The sequence below is a fragment of the Canis lupus genome, chromosome 18 (assembly GCF_011100685.1).
Source record: "Canis lupus familiaris isolate Mischka breed German Shepherd chromosome 18, alternate assembly UU_Cfam_GSD_1.0, whole genome shotgun sequence".
Taxonomy (NCBI): domain Eukaryota; kingdom Metazoa; phylum Chordata; class Mammalia; order Carnivora; family Canidae; genus Canis; species Canis lupus.
Genome location: NC_049239.1, coordinates 44,598,326 through 44,615,943, shown reverse-complemented (window position 1 = coordinate 44,615,943; position 17,618 = coordinate 44,598,326). Strand labels below are relative to the sequence as shown.

The 17,618-nt window shown below is 50.3% G+C and overlaps 1 protein-coding gene and 1 long non-coding RNA gene across 10 annotated transcripts in view; one reads left to right on the top strand and one right to left on the bottom strand.

Moving 5' to 3' along the window:
* The window catches only part of PRDM11 (PR/SET domain 11), a 92,953-nt gene that overhangs the window by 15,320 nt on the left and 60,015 nt on the right, over window positions 1-17,618 (top strand). The window lies entirely within an intron of this gene.
* On the bottom strand, window positions 650-17,003 carry LOC102156860. Of its 7 annotated transcripts, XR_005373492.1 has the most exons (6): window positions 16,537-17,003; window positions 16,414-16,453; window positions 16,225-16,325; window positions 15,999-16,089; window positions 3,401-3,573; window positions 650-1,691 (listed from the first exon to the last, which is right to left on the bottom strand). It is a non-coding gene; the product is annotated as an uncharacterized LOC102156860 (long non-coding RNA). The 7 variants fall into 7 exon arrangements; XR_005373487.1 differs by having other exon boundaries at window positions 15,999-16,325; XR_005373491.1 differs by having other exon boundaries at window positions 650-1,360; window positions 1,618-1,691; window positions 3,396-3,573; window positions 15,999-17,003.

Here is a 17,618-nt window from a genome sequence, read left to right as displayed (position 1 = left end):
CATCCGGGGGCGTGTGAGAGAAATGGCCGTGGCTCTGCCAGCTGGATGCCCCAGCGCCAGCCGCGGTGAAACGGCTGCGGTGGGCCCAGCATGCTCTCAGAAGCAAGGCCGGGACCCCCGGGGACCCCCATGAGGGGCCATGAGGGGCCCCCGAGGGCTGGCTCCTTCTAGCCGTGTTCCCAGACCTTTGGGTCATCATGATTTGGAGTAAATGAGCCACGCCAGGTCCTGGAGCTGGAACTTGGGCTCAATCTCAAGGAATTTGGCGTTGTGTGGCCTTCCCGTGATGCCCGTCAGGGTCCCTTTTGGCCTCCGTGGTGAAGCGGTTGGTGGAGAGACCCCCGTGGCCTCAGGGGCTTTTGTGTGGCCGGCTCCAGGGGTTTGTACGAATGTTGAATTTTCATAGTGACCCAGTGCCAGAGCTGACGGGTCCTGACAAAATCAAACCCAACCCCCTTGGATGAACTGGGGCTCACACGGGGGATGGAATCTGTCTAATGTCTGGTAGTGGAAGAGGTCAGGCTAAGAGTTATTTACTGGCAGTGGACCCCTTTGCTCATGAACCCGATTTGACCATTATCATTCCCATTTTATTTTGTTTTTTAAAAAGATTTTTATTTATTCACGGAGACACAGAGAGAGAGGCAGAGACACAGGCAGAGGGAGAAGCAGGCTTCCTGCAGGGAGCCCGACGTGGGACTGGATCCTGGACCCCAGGATCACGCTCTGAGCCAAAGGCAGACACTCAACCACTGAGCCACCCAGGTGTCCTCTTATTCCCCTTTTATGGAGAGGTACCTGAAGGCACAGAAAGGAAAAGAATGCCCCTTCCCCCAATGACACAGCTGTAAGTGGTGAGGCAACCATCCGCAACCAAGCGGTCTCACCCCGGAGCCCCCATTCCCCAAGTTATCCACCACACTGCCTCTTGGAGTGGATTTCCAGGGTGGCTCCCACCCTCTTGTTTGCTTCGTTCACTCACTGAGTGTGTGTTGAGCCCCTGCCGGGTACCAGGGACCATCGTGGGCCCCAGGGAACTTGGGACAGAGGTCCCACCCCAGTCCCCCATCTTGCCTGAGGCCAGGTTCTCAGAGGATGATGTCCTCACAGCCCTGTGGCCTTGGCTGCACAGGCCGTGACCTCAGATATCAGCTGGGACAGGGAAGGCGCCTGGGTGACACAGGCTGGCCGCAGGTCTGAAGAGTAAGCGCCTTGCCCTTTGAGCAGGGCCCCCGCCACCCAGCTCTGGCACACTGTTGCCACATGGAGCCACCTGCCTGCAGTTGCCAGTTCTTCCGATTTTCCAGCAAAGTTGAACATTGGGTCTTTCCATGAAATCTTGTTTCTTCAGAGTTGGCAACTAAGGCAAAAATAAAAATTGGAAAAGATAAACCCAAGACAAAAACCAGGCACCAGTTTGTAACCTGTGGATTCTTTCTTCTGCTGCCTTTCTACAGGCCTGTCTCTGGTCGAAGCAGGTTCTAATGATCCCCCCAGGGCCACCTCTGTCAGGAAGTCCCTCCACTACCTGCCATGAAGCCCCTAGCCCACCCCCTGATTGTAGTTTGTCACCCCCCATGCTAGACTGCCACCTGGCATTAGTGGAAAAAGCATGACCTTTGACTTGGATAGATTCCAGACAGCTGCTGTGCAGCCTTGTTCAAGGCACTTGTCCTCTCTGAGCCTGTTTCCTGTGTGAAAAACAAGTAAAGTAGAACTGTACTCATTAGGTTTTTGAAAGGGTTTTAAAGACAGTAAAGACAGAAACTCAAGTCGATCAGGATTAGGCAAAAATGGATTTTATGGGCTCAGCAAAGTGCAAAGTCCAGGGTCCTGTTCAGCTTCAGGAACAGTTGGATCCAGGGCTCACACAGTGTCCTCAGGACTCAGTCTGTTCCTCTTACTCTGCTTGCTTCTGTACCGCCTCCCCTCCTAGGCAGGCTGGTGTTTGCGAGTGTATGTAGTGCCACAGTGGCCGGCTGCCAGCAGATCCATAGTAACGTTCCATTCTTTCCCAGCAGATTTCTCCAAAGCCCCAAAATTGCCCCTCGTGACTGGCTGGGCCCTTTACCCTTGCCTGCAGTGTTCACTATGACTTGCAGACTCGAATGCTGATTGGTTGGTCCTATCCCAGAATGGAGCATTTGGAAAAGGGGATTCTCCAAGGACACCAGGGTCCTTTGTGCCAGAAAGGGGATAGATGCTAGCAGGAAAACCTACAGACATTCTACTCAGGCTGCAAGTCTCATGAGGGCGGGGACCTAGTTCACCCTGGGGTTCCCAGCACCTAGGACAGTGCCTGGCATGTGAGGAAGTCAAGAGTGAATGAATGGATATCCTCCACAGTGCATGCAGACACCTGGCACAGAGCCTGGCATCAGCCACGCGGTGCCCCTCCTGTCTCCTTCCTGGAGGGCTGGGATAAAGGTTTTTCATCCTCGCCCGCTTCACCTGTCTGGTGCAGTGTCATGGTTCTGCACCGGCTGCTTGGTACTGAGCTGGCTAGCTCCTCTGGGGAGGCCCCAGAACACCCGTTTGTTAGGGCAAGCTTGACAAACAGTAAATATAATCATCGCTGATCACACCACCTTGCATTCACAGGTATCATTCTCCGAAATCATCTCATTCTTTGCTTCTCTACTGCCTGTGTCCACATAATTTATGTTTGTTACTGTTTGGCGACCGAGCTACAGATAGAGCTCCGATGTAAAAAGGGGCTGTAATCCACCCTCTGGGGTCGTGGGGGAGGATTAGGCGACAGAATGAAGAAGTGGAACACCTGGGGACAGGGCTGGCAGAAAGTGGGGGTTCAGGCAAGGCCAGGTTCCCTGTGAATGCCTTCAAGTCAAGGTCTCAGTCTGAGCCTTCCCATGGATACCTTAGTAAATGGCCGCTGAGGACACGCAGAGAGACAAACAGACGCACCTATACATGCACACATATGGTTAGGGAAGAACCCCAATCTGATGGCCAAGACTCTATGGGTCGGCAGGACAATGACTCCGGTGCAGTAAATAGCAGGATCATCACATGGTGGCCTTGGTTACTGCACCCCCAAGTCCCACAGGGTGACACAGTGGACCCAAACGGTGACTGTGTGGACCGTGGGTTACACAGCATCGGAAGAACTCGGGGGCCGGCACCTTGGGTAGCCAGTGCTGAACAGGCCGGTTCCACTTCTCTGGGGCTGAGCACCATGCTGCGGTCGCTTTAACCTACTTATTACCTATGTGACAAGCTACTGAGATGACTTGGGGTCAGAGTCTGGTGAGGCCTTAACAGTTTACATACTCAGCAGGGACACTCAGGACCCTTGGGGGACCGCCTGGCCCATCACACACACACACACACACACACACACACACACACACACACACACGGGCATGCACGCACACCTTACTTGTCGAAAGACGGGGTGGCGGCCTGGCTGCTGATGGTGAGCTCCTGTGGGAGGTCTTCATCACGCTTGGTGCTGACACGTACCATGGCTTTGAGCACCTTGCAGTTTCCAAGGGTACTTCCCAGCTTTTCTGTGTGTGTGCATCACCTAAGGCCATCTCTGGTGCAGGAGGCCTAGGAGAGGAGCACAAGACTGAATTTTATTTATTTATTTATTTAGTTAGTTTTAAGATTTTATTTATTTATTCATGAGAGGCTGAAGCAGAGGCAGAGGGAGAAGCAGGCTCCCTTTGGGGAGCCTGATATGGGACTTGATCCCAAGGCTCCGGGATCATGACCTGAGCCAAAGGCAGACGCTCCACCACTGAGCCACCCAGGTGCCCCAGGACTCTGCATTTCTAAGTGCCAAGTGATGCCCCTACTGCTGGTCTGGACCACACATTCAGAAACAAGGATTTAGGTGACTTTTGAGGTTTCTTTTAATTTTGAGATGCCGGGCAGGACTGGATGAATAGAATAAACAGCCAGTGAGAAGGGCAGGGGTGGGAAGGAGCAGTGAGGGAGGAGGAGGAGGATGAAGAAGAGACTGCAGGAGAGATAAAGGCACAGTGCCAGGTCCACTGCCCCCCCCCCCCACCAGACTCCCTCCATAGGCCTTCCCCTCTGGTCTCGTGATGTAGAGGGACTCCTTTCCTTGGAGTCAGAACACCACATGGGGTTTCACCAGGGCCCCACCTTGCTAATTGGAGGCTCTAGCCCCATGGGGCGGGCTAACTGTAGGTTTGAGAATGTGCAGGACACCCTGGGCCGGGGACAGAGAAAGGAGGGCCTGGAGAGGGGCAGCCCGGCACAGACCGTGGTGGTGGGTTCCTATCTCCTACCACCTTCCTCTGGGAGGCCCTGAGCAAGTTGCTCCCACTCTGGGCCTCAGTTTCCTAGCGAGGAAAGGAGGGTCTTGAATCTAGCAATCTGGATACAGGCTTTCAGCTCCGACAGCCTAGAGGAGGCAGTGGGATGCGAAAGCTCACTTTACCCAGCCCTACTCCTTAAAACCCACAGGGGCCTTGGGTGCGGATGGCTTCAACTCCCTACCCTGCCTGCCCTCTTCATTAGCATCATGGGGGAGGGGACCTAAGGAGCTGACCAAACTAGAGGTCCTGTGGGTGGCCAGCTTCTGCCATACCGGGCAGGCGGGCAATCCAGGCAGCATGGCCCTGACCATCCTTAAATGCATCTACACATTCAGGTCACTTATACTCATGACCTCCTACCTTCCTGCTTCATCATTTGCAAGTGCAATCTCCCTGAGGCCCTGGAAGCCTCAGCCCAGAGACCACCCCCCCACACACCGGCACACACCCCCTTCTCCGCAAGCCATATTTGTCTGTGCTCAACTTGATATCTGGTATCTTGGAGCTAGGTCAGCCTCGGGGAATTCATGTGGACTTCAGAGTTCCCTTCCAGGGGGTCAGCAGGTGCTAAGGAGGAGCCCCCTCTGCCTACCCTCCCTCTATCAGCAGATGCCTTCTCCCCTTCTGCTCCCTGCCTGGGAGGTGGCAGGGCAGCCTACAGCTTGTTTTTTAAAATGTTAATACTAACATGCCTTTCAAAATTTGTTGTTATACAAAACGAAGAGTATAATAAATTTCCTCCATAATCAATAACTCATAGGCATTACTAATCTATTTTTAAAATCAGAAATGCATGCATCTGGTGGAAAGCTCCATAAGAGGTAAGGCCCTTTCCTCCGCTAGCCCTCAGTCCCAGGAACAGCGGCTGTCACAGCTCAGAACTCTTTTGTGCAGACGCGAGCACGTATAAATGTGTATATCCTTTCTATTTTATTAAAATAGGGCATGTTTATTTTATATAACATTTATACAGCTTGCTCGCTTCGTGTCAGACGCCATTCTAAGTATACGGCAAATATTAACTCATTCAGTCCTCCAAACAGCCTTAGGTGCTATTCGCCAAAGCACAGAGAGGTTAAGGAAGGCCCCCAGCATCACACAGTGGTAAGTGAAGCTTGAGAGTAGAACCTAGGGAGCTGGGTACCGAGATCTATGCTCTTAGCGACCCCTTGCTGCTGCCTCTCTAATGATGCAGATGGTCTTTACCTTGGTTTTGTTTTCACCACCAATTACATAATCCATTCAACAAATGTTTATCGTGCACTCACTTTGCACCAGGCACTGTCCTACTTGCAGGGGATTCAGCAATAAATGGAAGATAAATATCTCTGCCTTCCTGGCGTTTGCATTCTGGTTGGGGAGGCAGAGGGCGAATAATATAAATGCGTACTACATCAATGTGATGGTGAGTCGAGCTCAGGAGAAAAGCCAAGCAAGAGGGATAGGACCCATCAGGGGATTGCAGTTGTATCTAGGTGGCAGAGAATGTGACCTTGAATTAAGACCTGAAGGGAGTGAGGGAGTGAGCCCTGCAGGTATCTGGGGGAGGAGCGTTCCCAGCAGAGGGAACAGCCAGTGCAAAGGCACAAGATGGGAGCACTGTCATGTTGCTGGCTGAGCAAGGTGGCCCCTCTGGCAGTGGTGGGAGTGAGGGGGGCACAGTAGGAAAGAGGTCACAGAGGGCAGACTGTGTCACTCTGGAGAGTTTGCTGTTGGCTGAGCTTTGCTCTGTGGAGGGTTTAGAGCAGGGGACCATTTGATCTGACTGGTTAACGGGGCTGGAGAATGGACAGCAGGGGCAGAGTGGCAGCAGGGAGACCATCAGGCTGCTGCTGCAGCCCTTCAGGCCAGAGGGAGAAGTGGCTCAGACCACGCTGGTGGAGCCCTTGTTCCATGACTTTCCTTCTTTGGAACAGCTGCCTGTTGTCCAGAGACCCCATTATTTATTTAACTGGCCTCCAGATGGACTCGTTGGTTATTTCCAGTCTTTTGCTATTCTAGATAGTGCTGCCGTGAAAAGTCTTAGACGTTCATCTCAGTGAACTTCCTAGAAGTGCAATGGCAGGATAGAGGATTATGTGCATCTTTTAAAGGTTCCCAGGCTTATACCACTCTCCTTAAATACACCAGCTTACATTCCCACCAGCGTGCGAGAGTGCTTGGGGTACAGCTTCAGGTCAGGCCTTGGGCTGAGGGGAGAGCATGGCTGGGGTGAGATGCTGTAGGCCCTCCTGGTTTGCTCTTTGGAGATCAAGGCACCATCAAGGCGGACCCTTTAGAGAGGCGCAGCCAGAGTTTGGGACACAGCCGGAGCTGGTAGGTGGGTGGTGTGCATGGTGATGGCCGCATGTCATAGAGACCTGTCCTGGAAGGGCCTGAGTGATACAGGAGCCTAACAGGAAGTGCAGAAGTAGGGAAGGTTCCAGGAGCAGCTGATTCCATCGACTGCCCAAGTCCACATCTCTGAGATGTTGTCCCGCACCAACTAGTCCTCTGATTCTCAGACACTAGCTGGTGTCCCACGGCTCACTGCAGTTCTGAGACTAACCACCCAGAGTCAGCACTGAATTTACAGATCGAAGGCTCAGTCCCACAAGACTGTCCCCATTTGAGACACCAGTTGCAGGTCCTGGGACACCCATGTTTCTGACCAACACATATCAGTGGTTTCCACAACCTCCTTCTCAGGTTCTATAATTTGCTAGAATGACTCAGAGAACTGAGGAAAAGTGCTTTACTGACAATCATAGTTTACTATAAAGGATACAGGCTAGATGGAAAAGATGAACTTGGGTAAGGTAGATGAGAAGGAGCATGGAGCTTCCATGCCCCCTCCTTGTGCACCCTGCCCCCCAGCACTGCTACCTCTTTCCACCCAGAAGGCTCTCTGAATCTTTTTTTTTTTAAGGTTTTATTTATTCATTCATGAGAGACAACAGAGAGAGAGAGAGAGAGGTGGACATATAGGCAGAGGAAGAAGCAGGCTCTCTGTAGGGAGCCTGAGGCAGGACTCAATCCCAGGACCCTGGGATCATGACCTGAGCCAAAGGCAGATGCTCAGCTGCTGAGCCATCCAGGTGCCCTGAGGATCTCGGAATCTTTTTTTTTTTTTTTTTAAGATTTTATTTATTTATTCGTGAGAAACACAGAGAGAGAGAGAGAGAGAGAGAGGCAGAGACACAGGCAGAGGGAGAAGCAGGCTCCATGCGGGGAGCCCGACTTGGGACTCTATCCTAGGTCTCCAGGATCATGCCCTAGGCTGTAGGCGGCACTAAACCGCTGAGCCACCGGGGCTGCCTGGCTCTCCGAATCTTGATCAAGAATTTTTTGAGGCAACTTATCGAATGAGAGAAAATATTTGCCAATCATCTATCTGAGAAGAGATTCATATCCAAAAGATATAAAGAACTCATATGATTCAATAGCAGAAAACCAAACAATCTGATTAAAAAATGGGCAGAGGAGCTGAATAGACAGTTTTCCACAGAAGACATACAGACTAACAGGTAAATGAATAAACATCACTTGGTCATCAGGGAAATGAGATGTTCCGACACTTGTCAGAATGGCTAGCATCAGGAGGGAGAGAGAGAATAAGCCCTGGCCAGGAGGACGGGAACCTTGGTGCACTGCTCTGGAAATACGAATTGGTGCAGCCACTGTGGAAGATGAGACAAAGCTTCCTCAAAAAAATAGGGGCACCTGCGTGGCTCAGATGGTTAAGCATCTGCCTTTGGCTTGGGTCATGATCTCAGGGTCCTGGGATCAAGCCTCACATCCGCTCCAGGCTCAGCAGGGAATCTGCTTCTCCATCTCCCTCTCCCCTTGCTCATGCTTTCTCTCTTTGTGTATCTCTCTGTCTCAACTGAATAAATAGACTCCTTAAAAAAAATTAAAAATAGAAATACCATATGATCCAGCAATTCCACTTCTGGGTGTTTACCCAAAGAAAATGAAAATGCTAATTGGAAAAGCTGTCTGCACCCCTATGTTCACTGCAGCACTATTTGCAAGAGCCAAGGCTTGGAAACAAGCTAAGTGTCCATGAACAGATGAGTGAGTAAAGAAGACGTGGTAGAGATAGCGGAGTATTATTTATCCGTATAAAAGAACGAAATCTTGCCATTTGTGACAACATGGATCGACCCTGAGGGCATTATGCTGAGTCAAATAAGTCAAAGACAAATACTGTACGATCTCACTTACCTGCAGAATGAAAACAAAACCAAACCAAGTTCATAGACCCTGAGAACAGACTGGTGATTGCCAGCGAGGGGCGGGGGTGAGGTGAAGCGAAATGCATGGAAGGGAGACAGAAGGTACCAACATCTAGTTATAAACTAAGTCCTGGGGATGTGATGCACAGCCTGGTGGCTATAGTTAATAACACTGTATTGCATATTTGAGTTGTTAAGAGAGTAGATCTTAAGTGTTTTCATCACAAGAAAATGAATTCTGTAACTATGACAGATGTTAATTTACTGAGATCATTTTGCAGTATATACAGATATGAAATCATTATGTGGTAGACCCGAAACTAATATGCTGTTGTAGGTCAATTATACCTCAATTTAAGAACCAAAGGATTTTTGTAGACCTCACTCTCCAGGCCCCTTCCCCTCCCAGAAGGTCAGCAGGTGGGCCCGGAAGTTCTAACGTTCTAATCCTGGGTTCTGGGGTGACCAGCCCTATCCTGAGGCTCTGTAGGGGCCCCGCCCTTAGTCACTCACTAACATACACTCAGGTGAGCTAGAAAGGGGCAACAGACACTCCTATTACTTGGGAAATTCCAAGGGTTTTAGGTGCTCTCTGCCAGGAACTGGGGACAAAGAACAAATATATTACTTATTATACCACACCTTCCCTCTGCTCCACTGTGTTAGCTTCATCTTGAGGGTGCTTTGCACAACATGGCTGCATGCTTTCTTGGTCAAGTCATGAAACTGAAGTCCTTTTCTTCCCTTGGATGGGCCTAAGTAGGTCAGGTATCTGACCTTAGAAGGGGAATGTCAGGTGCTGACTAGTCAAAGTCCAGGTTCCTGATCTAATAACTGGGGAGGAGGATGGTCTTGCAGTGGTCTTGTACCACTGTCTTTGATTAGTTGGCGTCCGCACCTGGAGCTGAGGGTAGGCCCAGCTCCTCCTGGATCTCTGTAGGTCCTGGGAGAGAGGTGTCCCACCTGAACAATGTCCTGTTCTTTTAAGGGGGAGGAGGAAATGGGATCCAAGTAAGCCACCAGCAGTGTCTACTCTGAGAGCAAACATGGGAAAAAGTTGACTCATGAACTTTTACATTGCTTCTCCCGACATCTTTTCAAAATCTTATCAATGATGGGGTCAGCCTGTTACCTTTAACAGGTTCTGCAGGAGGGACCACCTTGGGAGAATGTGTTCCACTGCCCACCCCCATCCCCCCACCCCTGGCCAGCTGTGCTCAACTGCTCTGCAGATGAAGGCCTGAAACCCAATTGTGAGCCTCGCTGGCTGGACCCCAGTTCCTCCAGCTGCAAAATCAGGGGCTATACTGGGTCCCAATTTCGCCCATGAGAGTTCTTTGCCCTTAGGACCCCTGCAGATATTTTTCCTTTGTTTCTACTAACATATAAATACATATGGAAAAATGCACATATTATAGAAGTGTGGCTCAATGTATTTTCACAAACTCGTACACCCGGTGGACCAGCACCAAGATTAACAGAGCATGACCGGCATCAGACAAGCCCCTTCCTTATCCCTTTTTCATTCTTCCCAAGGGTTACCATGGACACTTCTAACTAATACCATAGTTTTGCCCTTTTTTTTTTTTGACTTTACATGAATGGAATTATACAGTATGTCCTCTTTGGAGTCTCGTTTCTTTTCTCGCATCGTGACTACATACGATAGCAGATAGTGTGGTTTGGTTAGTCTCATTTCTGCACAGTAATCGACCCACCGAGCTATTTTGTAAACATAAAGAAGCTTAATGAAAATTTACAGTTCCCTGAAATCAGCAGGACAAATGAATGAACGTGCCAGATCTCTCTGCTTTTGCTTATAGGAGGATAGCAACTAACCAGTATGTTAACCCTGGTTATCACCTACCAGCATGACTAGGAAAAACTAGGAAAATGAATGAATATATATTTTTTAAATTTATTTATTTATTTTAGAGACAGAGGGAGAGGGCAGTGGGGAGGGGCAGAAGGCGAGGTAGAGTCTTAAGCAGACTCCCCACTGAGCACAGAGCCGGACACGGGCTGGATCTCATGACCCAGAGATCATGAGCTAAGCTGAAACCAAGAGTCCGATACTTAACCAACTACACCATGCGGGCACCCCGAAAAATGAATGAGTTATTATACGATATATTTAGTCTTTTCGGTAGACAATATCTTTTAAAATGGGGATCATAAGAAAAAGAAAAACAGAAGTCTTTCGTGGTAGAAATATCGGGGCTCTTACTGATCCATCAATCGATTTGCATTCATTCATCAAATGTGCAACAGATGCCACTTATATGCCTGGGGTTCAGTCTCTAATTTGGAGTCCTTCTTCCTCCCAACCAATTGGTTGAGTCTCAGCATCCAGTGACAAGTGGGTGAGGGTGTTGGAACCTTAGACATTGTCTTTAGCAATTTCTAAGTTAAAGGATTATAAAGAGTTCCTTTAAAGAGTGACTTTTTTCTCATAAGCAAAAAGAAGGGGAACTCTTTCTCTTTAACACACTGTGCCAACTAACCACACGTGATCCCGCAGAATATATTTTCCTAGACCTGTGTGTGCAAATCCATGTGTATATGTATTTCTAAAATGGAGTTATTTTGTATCTATCTTTTCACAGTTTTCATCTTTAAAAACAGATTTTATTGGGACGCCTAGGTGGCTCAGCGGTTGAGCGTCTGCCTTCAGCTCAGGTCGTGATCCCGGGGTCCTGGGATCAAGTCCCCCATCAGGCTCCCCAGAGGGAGCCTGCTTCTCCCTCTGCCTATGTATCTGCCTCTCTCTGTGTGTGTCTTTCATGAATAAATAAATAAAATCTTAAAATAAAATAAAAGCAGATTTTATTTTCTAGAGAAGTTCTAGATTCACAGTAAAATGAGGGGAAAGCATAGCATTCTCACAGTCTCCCTGGCCCCACATACCCACGATCTCCCCTGCTATAGGAGAGTGCCCAGAGTGGTACGTTTGTCACAACTGATGAACCTGCACCAACACGTCATTATCACCCAGAGTCCGTGGTTTACATCAAGGCTCCCTGTTGGTGCTGTACATTCTGTGGGTTTGGACAAATGCATGATGACACGTATCCACCATTACAGTGTCACACAGAGTAAGTTTCACTGCCCTACAAATCCTCTGTGCTCTGCATATTCATCCCTCTCTCCTGCTAACCCTGGGTGACCACTGAACTTTTTACTGCCTCCACAGTTTTACCTGTTTCCAGAATGTCATATAGTCAGAATCATCCAGCAGGGAGCCTTTTAAATGATCTTTCACTTAGTAACTTTCATTTTTCATTAACAATATGTTGAGCATGTGTTTCCATATCAATAAATATTCTTCTAAAGCATTGTTAATTGCTGTCTAATATTTCACCATGTGCTATATATTTTCTTTACTGTTTTCAAGGTGTATGTTTCCCCTGCTGTGTGTTTTTTGTTTGTTTGTTTGTTTGTTTGCTGCTACTAAGAATAGTGTTGCAGAAGACAGCCTTGTAGGTAAATCTTTGCATACAGCTTAATTATGTCCTTAGGATAAACTCCTAGATTTGGGGTTGCTCCTACGAAGGTTTTGCTCATTTCAAGTCTTTTGATATGTATTGCCAAATCGCCCTCCAAAAAGTTCATACCGATTATTTTCCAACCAGGGGCGTGTATAGGGTATTTTCCCCCACTCTTGCCAACTTGGAATATTGCTGAGATTTTTAAATCTTTGCTAATAGAGGTAAAATGATGTTTATTATAATCTATATTTATTTGGTTATTAAATTTTGTGGTTTTCCATAAAGCATGTTGGCCATTTGTCTTTCTTTTACAAATTCCCTTTTAAGTATTATTTTCCTTTTTTTTCTGTTGGGATGAACATCTTTATAACAGACATTTTATTTATTTTTTTAAAGATTTTATTTATTTATTCATGAGAGACAGAGAGAGAGAGAGAGAGAGAGAGAGAGAGAGAGAGGCAGAGACACAGGCAGAGGGAGAAGCAGGCTCCATGCAGGGAGCCTGACATGGGACTCGATCCCAGGGCTCCAGGATCACGCCCTGGGCTGAAGGTGGCACTAAACCGCTAAGCCACCAGGCTGCCCAACATAGACATTTTAAAAGTATTTCTCCCTTAAAGGTAGTAACTGCTAATAAAAGCCCTCTTTTTAATGTAAAAAAAATTTTCATCAGTGTGTCCACCTGATGTCTGCTCTACTTTTAAAGCAACAATAAAATGAATGATAATAAGAACTAATATTTATAGAGTGCTTATATGCCAGGTGTTTTGGTGTATAAACAGCCCTATGAGACAGGTTCTGACTTCAGTCCCATTGGACAGGTGGGAAAACTAAGGTAGGAGTGGTTAATTTTCTCAAGGTTATATAGTTTGCAAGTGACTGTGCTTGGTATCATTTGATTAAGAAAACACATGGTGACATTCGGCTTCTATGAATTCAGTAACATTTTTTAATTTTTAAAAAGATTTTATTTATTTATTCACGAGAGACCAGAGAGAGAGAGAGAGAGGGAGAGAGAGAGGAAGGCAGAGGGAGAAGCAGGCTCCATGCAGGGAGCCCGATGCAGGACCCAATCCCAGGTCTCCAGGATCACACCCCAGGCCGAAGGCGGCGCAAAACCGACAAGCCACCTGGGCTGCCTGAATTCAGTAACATTTTAAGACCATTTTATCATTTACTTCATCCTAAAAGTATTTATATACATTTATAAATCTGTCTTATGTATAAATTAAAGGCACATAATTTATTCCATCTAGAGGCAGTGCTTCTCGGGCATATAATTCAACGGTTCCCTGTAACGATTCCGTGCTCTTCCTCTATTTACCCCCATGGTTTACTATGAAGAACCGTGTTGAACCTTTCATTTTTCAAGCTGAGGAAACTGAGGCTCAGGGCAAGGCAGGAACTTGCTCAAGGTCACCTAAAAAGTTTACAGCACAGCCAGGACTGAAACCCAGAGCTCGGGATACCCAGCCCAGGTCACTGGGTGGCTTGGGCCAGCCCTCTAATCTCCTGTCCCTTGGTCATCAGAGAGAACAACACAGGATGCTGTGGTGGCACCGGAGCTGACCCTCGGATTCTCATGGGGCCAGCCGCTAGGAAAACCAAGTGGGCACAGATTCCCAGTCCTCAGGCCACACTAGCTGCCGGGCATTCCAGGACCCTGGCGCCCCGCCAAGGGTGAAAACAGAGCTGCTGCCCTCCTGAGCTGCATTCTGCCCCCCCACCCCCTTGGGTTTGCATCTCATTGCTGGGTTTGCAACATGCCTAATCTCTGCATGTGCAGACTCAGAGGAGCCAGCTGAGAGGGAGCATTGCCAGCAGCTTGGAGTCCTCCCTGAGGCCTGCAGGCCAGCCCTCCCCCAAGCCCCTCAGTGGGCAGACAGGTCCAGAGCAGACTGCAGAAACAGTTGCTGGAGCTTCAGCCAGCTCAGGCTTCCCAGTGCCCGCTGAGATGGAACCAGTGAAGGACACTAGCCTGTGGTGTTCTCCCTCTCTTCCCCAGTGGAAGTCTTGCCACCCCCCCCCACCACCACCACCTTCATTACAGACACAGGAAGGAGCCCTAATGCACATCAGTCATGCAAATAAGGCTCGGTTCCGGTTCACCAGGCAGCTGGACCGCTCCAAGAATGGAGGGAACTTAATCATGCAGTCAATAAATAAGCCTCAAATAATGAGTACTCTGAAAGCCATCGTATTTCCTTTTTTGCGCTAGCCGCCAGGAGGCTCAGCAATGAATGGGCGGCTAGATCACTAGCCATCTGACAACAGATTCTTGGTATAATTGGCATCAATCTTTCTCCATGAAATCTTTGTCCCATTGAGTATGTGTTTGTGTTACAAATCATCACGGTTCTTTTACGTGATGAAGGTGGGATGTAAGTGAAAAGTAAAATATGAAAGGAAATGGGGATCCCTGGGTGGCGCAGCGGTTTGGCGCCTGCCTTCGGCCCAGGGCGCGATCCTGGAGACCCGGGATCGAATCCCACGTCAGGCTCCCGGTGCATGGAGCCTGCTTCTCCCTCTGGCTCTCTCTCTCTCTCTGTCTCTCAGTCTTTCATGAATAAATAAATAAATAAAATCTTTAAAAAAAAAAAAAAAAAAAGGAAATGGCCAGTAGACATCTCTATCTTGAGGTATAAATGAATGCTTTTCTCAGAGGGAATGGTTTTCCATTTAAGACTCAGAAAATGTCTGCATGTTTCTTTTCCTCTCCCTCCTTCTTCCCCTCCATCCCTTATTTTCTTACTCTTGCCTTTTCCCTCCTTCCCTTCCCCTTTCAGGTCTCTCCCCTCCCCCCCTTCCTGCTCACTCCCTGCCTCTGGGCGGCCAGTTTAATACTAATATCCTTTACAGACCCAGACCCGTAGCACTTGGCTCTTCCCAAGGCCTCGCCCCAGCCTTTACCTCATTTATTCCTTATGGGGATTACCTGGCAAACAGGATGATTTCCATTTTACCAATGAAGACAGAAAGGCCTGGCGAGTTTAAGTGATGTGTGTGTGCTCAGAGCATACACTTTAGGACTTCTTATCAGGTTCAGGTCCCGGACTCAGAATCTAATTCCATCACAGTCTCTGCTGTACCTCACTGCCTCTCATTGCCAGCCTCACCCACTGGGCCACCCACCCTGCCCTGCTAAGATCAGTGAAAGCACCCAGAAGAGAAGAGGATTCAAAACAATAACCCGCCCACCTTGTCTTCCTTTCTGAGATCTCTTTTAGACTTGAGATTGTCAGTGGGGCCAGTAGGACATATTAAAGGGGGTGGTAAATTGCGACATGGGTCATTTGGCCGTTCATTTGGCCAAATATTGAGAATACACTGTGTGCTAGGCAAGGCTGAGACTAGGCTAAGGCAAGAAGTCACCTAAGTTGCCAAATTCAAGGATGTGTTCACTTTCAGGTGCCATTCCTGCCAAGGGCATGACCCAGAGAGGTGGGGTGCCTCCTTAAAGTTTATGCCCTAGCACCTTGCTGGTCTTTCACTAGTTCTTGCCCTGGTATCAAGGCACTGTTACAAGTGCCAGCAATGCAGTTTTTTCAGTGGTGAGCAAAGGTGCCTGCCCTTGTGGAACTTATAATGTATTGTGGCAAACAAGTATTCATCAAATAATCATGCTAACAAAAGACTGTTCTAAGGCTGACAAGTGCCACGAGGTAAGGGACGCGGAGCTGGAGAGGGTATTATGGCTCAGGAGGTTGGGAGAAGTGAGGGAGGGCTGAAGGATCCGTGGGATTTTTTTTCAGGTGTGCTGCAAGTGGAGGACACAAGTTCACAGGTGCCATGGCAGGGTGGGGGTGGCATGGGGGTGGTGCTGGTGGAGGATGGAGGGGCCAGAGCAGGAGAAATACAAAATGGTCCCGAGCAGTCTTTTTCTAATAAAGTGCCACAGTCTGCAGATGACTGACTTAAAAAAACAAATCCAACCCAATGGAGAGAATTCAAAGCCACCCCTTAAGGAGGTCACGTATACCCACCTTCCTGATCAGCTTTCTTCAGGTGCAGATATGCAGAGACTGTGTCTAACTCTCTCCAAACTCATCTTCTTCCATTTCCGTACGGCAGCATCTATGATAGAATCTAACATTGGCCACATTTTCCAGATGAACAAACGGGAGCAGAGAGAAGCTGGATAACCTGCTGTCTCAGGCGGCCATGACAAAATGCCATAGACTGAGTGGCCTAACAAGATTTCTCTCTCACAGTTTTGGAGGCTGGGAAGTCCACCATCAAAGTGCCAGCCAGTTTGGTTCCTGGGGAGAGTTCTCTTCCTGGTTTGCACACTGATGCCTTCTCGTCCTCACCTGGTGGAGAGAGAGAGTGAGCAAGCGAGCTCTGGTGTCTCTTCCTCTTCTTAGAAGGGCACCAGCCCTATTGGGTTAGGACTCTAACCTTGTGACGTCATTGAGCCTTTATCACCTCCTCTCAGGCCCTGTTGCCAAATACAGTCACATTAGGGATAGGAATTGGGGTTGCGGGTGGGGGCACACGAATTCTCAGTCCACTAACACCCACCAACCGCTGGGATTTGCAGGCAGTGCTCCTTTCGGAGACCTGGGTCTCTAACCACCAGACCGAGCCACCTCAGGATGTGCTGTGTGTGAATGTTGCCCATCCAAGTGACAAGTGCTCCTGGGGCTGGAAGCGTTCCGTGATCCTTTACAAATAAATCCGTGAGACCTTGCCCAGACCCAGCAGCCGGGCTCGGGGGCGGCCTGAACCCACCCCAGGGTGATCCCGGTGATCCTTCCGGGAGAGGTTGGGCTGAGAGTGAGGCCCGGGGGCGAACCAGACCTGAAACATAACGCTTGAAGCGGGGTTCCCCTGTCTCCAATTTACTCGGAGCAGGTCCCCGGCTCCAGTCTAGGCTCCGTTAGGAATGGACTGCGTGACCTTGGGCAAGTCCCTGGACATCTTGGCATCTTCCTGCCCTAGGCTCCCGCCTCGGGGACCTCAACCCCGGCCCCCCACGGCGGGGGGCATTCCGTGGGCCGGGAGGGCGGCCCAGCGGCAGGCGCGGAGCCTGCCCCCCCACCCCGCCGGCCCCGCAGGTGCCCGGTCCCCACCCCCGGCCGCGCAGGTGGGGACGGGGCGGCGGGGGGCGGGCGCGGCGGCAGGGAGCCGAGTGCCCGGTGGCCCGCAGGCCGCGCCGCAGCCACGCCGAGTCCGCGGCGGCCGCAGGGAGGGCGCGCGGGGGGCCGCCCGCGCTCGCCGCCGACCCGCCCGGCCCCCACCCCCCCGGCCCCGGCCCCCGCGGCGCCCCCCGGCCCGGCCCCGGCCCCGGCCCCGGCCCCGGCCCGCGGGGGGCTGGACTCCCGCCGGGCGGGCCCCCGGCCGCCGCCCCTCCCGGCGCCCGCTCCCGCTCCCTCCCCGCGCGCCCCCCTCCCGGCCGCCAGCCAACTGCGTGCCCCCGGGGCCGGCAAGAAGCCACATGCCCCCGCAAGGAATGCCGGGCCTGGCGGGCGGGGGGCGGCGCTGGGCAGGGCCGGGCGGGCAGGGCAGGGAGCTCCCCGCCGGGAAGGTTGGTGAGACGGAGGGCGGCCCGCGCCCTGCCCGCGCCCCGGCCCCCGCGCCCCGCGCCCCGCGCCCTGCCCGGC